We start from the raw sequence: 3,313 nt of genomic DNA, 5'->3' as shown, positions 1-3,313 counted from the left end.
CTTGAAAAATAATCTTTTTGATAAAAATTGTGATATTTTATCTATGTTAGAAATTTTGAATGCTGTAAATTAGAAAAATAAATTTATTTATTTTTCTTGTTTATTGTTAGAAATGTGATATTTCTGCTTTTAGTAAAATTATGATATTTCTTTCTACTGTTTTGAATATTTAGACATTGTAAAATTCATGTGCAAATGACTGCCTTATTATTTAAAAAAATTGACATTTTTACAATTGATTATAGTATTGTTGTGAAATGTTTATTTGTGGATTGATATCCCATAAATTGTGATAATTCTGTATTCTTGAATTTTTATAAGAGTTTTTCTATACATATTAAATTGGCAATTATGCTAGAATGCCTTTACAAACTGATACCTTTCTAAATTTGAGCCCAAAATATTTGATTGGTTATTTTTGAAATGTTATATAGAGTGATTGTTATTAATGGTTTAAGTGAAATTCATATTAATGATTTTAGTGATATGTTGAGTACATGATATTGCTGATTTCGAATGTTTAACGAGATTTAGAAATAATTTAAGTATGCAAGTGGACTCATCCGGTTCGCCGGTGAGGTATAAGTGGACCTATCTGGGACGCCGGTAGGGATTAAGTGGACTCATCCGGTACGCCGGTGAGGTATAAGTGGACCTGCAGGGATTAAGTGGACCTATCTGGGACGCCGATAGGGATTAAGTGGACCCATCAGGACACTGATGGGGTATATAGGTGACCTACTTGGGACGCCAGTAGGGTATTTTGTGAAATCCTTTGAATTATGTATTGCTGTTAAAAGTGTTATAAGTATTTCAATTACACGGATTATACTTAATTATGCATTTATTGAAAGTGAAATTGTTGATGCATTTCTGTTAATAGATCTCATTTTGGAAAATATTGATATCTTTCAATGATGATTATTTTTAGGATTATGATGATCACTTACTGAGTAGCCAAACTCATCAAACTATGGTAAACATTTTTTTCAGGATAACTACGGATACATTTTGAGTGCTAGTCAAGATCAACCTTGGAAGATACTGTTGTTGTGCTAGCTTTCTTTATTTACTATGTAAGACCTCGCCACTGTAAATTTGTCCTATCAATAGATGTATATATGTTTTGTCTGTCACATCTCAGGAATAATAGTATTGTAAATTCTTGGGGTGTGACAATTATGGTATCAGAGCAATAGGTTTAAGATCCTTAGGAAATTTAAAAAGAATGTACTTAAAATCACATTTATTGTGTGTACAGACCGGGATAAAGTTAGGATCCAGAATAGCTGAAGCCAATATGGAAGGAATTCACAAAGCCTTGGAAAATATGGTTGCTCTAATGCAACCTCAGATGGAAAACAACAATCCACCCAGGCAGTCAGTTACAGGAAATGGTGGGAGCAATATCGAACAATTTAAGAAATTAAACCCACCTTCTTTTAAGGGTGTTGTAAACCCACTGGAAGCCGAGGGATGGATTATGCAACTGGAAAAAATATTCGAGGTTATGGAATGTCCTAATGATAGGAAGGTGGCCTTGGCAGTTTTTATGTTAGAAGGTGAGGCACAACACTGGTGGCGAATGGCAAAAGGAGTATTGGTCAAAGAAAATAAAACCTTGACTTGGGAAGTATTTCTAGAGGCATTTAATGAAAAATATTTCCCAAATTTTATTCGAGACCAAAAAGAAATGGAATTTCTAGAATTAATCCAAGGAAATAAGACAGTAGCACAGTACGAGGCCAAGTTTACTGAATTGGCCAGGTTTGCACCACATATGATTAATAATGAGGCAAGAAAGGTGAAGAAATTTGAAAGGGGTCTCAAGCCAGCTATTAGAAGCAGAATATCAGTCTTGAAATTAAGAACTTAAGCTGAAATAGTGGATCGTGCCCAAATTGTCGAAAAAGATTTTGAAGATTACCAAAAGACGAAAAATCAGAATAGTCATGTTAGACCTACATCATCTAATCGACAATAGTTTGAAAGGCCAAACAAGAAGCCAAGGCCCTCGCCATTTCAAAGCCCAATAGAACCATGTAGAAAATGTGGGAAAAATCATGGATCAAGCCCTTATTATTGGAATACCGGAGCCTGTTTTAAATGTGGAAAATTGGGACACCAGATTAAACAATGTCCTAGCTTACAGACACAACAGCTTCCAAAGCAAGGAGAGATAGCTCCGAAGCCTCAGATGAAGGGAAGAGTATTTGCGATTACCGAGCAAGACGCTCAGGCCTCAAAATCAGTGATCCAAGGTACTCTTACTATCTTCCAAAAAGTAGCTTATGTTTTGATTGATCCTGGATCTACTCATTCATTTGTGTCACAACACTTTGCATGCCACTTAAAGGTAGAACCAGAACAATTATAATACATTCTAGAGGTAGCCACACCGATGGGAGATTCAATTAACACCAATATAATGTACAAATCATGTGTAATAAAGATAGAAGAAAAGGAACTGTTGGTTGATTTAATACTCCTGGAAATTCAAGATTTTGATGTAATCTTAGGCATGGATTGGCTCTCTGCATACCATGCAAGTATTGATTGTTATAAGAAAATTGTTACCTTTAGTATTCCGAATCAACCAGTATTTTACTTCAATGGTGTCAAAGAAGACTCCCCATCATATTTAATCTCTTGTATTCGAGCTAATCACCTCCTTCGAAAAGGGTGTCAAGGCTTTCTTGCCTATATCAAAGGAGATAGGAAGGAAGAAATAAATTTGGATACCACTCCGGTTATCCGAGAATTTCCCGACGTTTTTCCTGAAGAATTGCCAGGATTACCACCTGACAGGAAAATTGAATTCTCCATTGAATTATTGCCAGGAGTAGCACCAATTTCTAAGGCACCTTACAGAATGGCTCCTGCAGAACTTAAAGAACTGAAACAACAATTGGAAGAATTATTAAATAAAGGTTTTATCAGGCCCAGTGTGTCACCTTGGGGTGCTCCAGTACTGTTTGTCAAAAAGAGAGATGGGACTATGAGATTGTGTATTGATTATAGACAGTTGAACCAAGTGACAGTGAAAAATAAGTATCTATTACCTAGAATTGATGATTTATTTGATCAATTACAAGGATCACAAGTGTTTTCAAAAATTGATCTTAGATCTGGATACCATCAGCTTAAGATTAAAAGTGAAGATGTACTCACGACAGCTTTCAGAACAAGGTATGGCCATTATGAATTTTTAGTCATGCCTTTTGGATTAACCAATGCACCAGCTGCATTTATGGATTTCATGAATCGGATCTTTAAGCCCTTTTTGGATAAATTTATTGTGGTATTCATCGAT

Source organism: Amborella trichopoda, chromosome 5 (genome assembly GCF_054954075.1).
Source record: "Amborella trichopoda isolate Santa Cruz 75 chromosome 5, AtrichopodaSantaCruz75HAP2 v2.0, whole genome shotgun sequence".
Classification (NCBI taxonomy): domain Eukaryota; kingdom Viridiplantae; phylum Streptophyta; class Magnoliopsida; order Amborellales; family Amborellaceae; genus Amborella; species Amborella trichopoda.
This window is presented reverse-complemented; position numbering follows the sequence as displayed.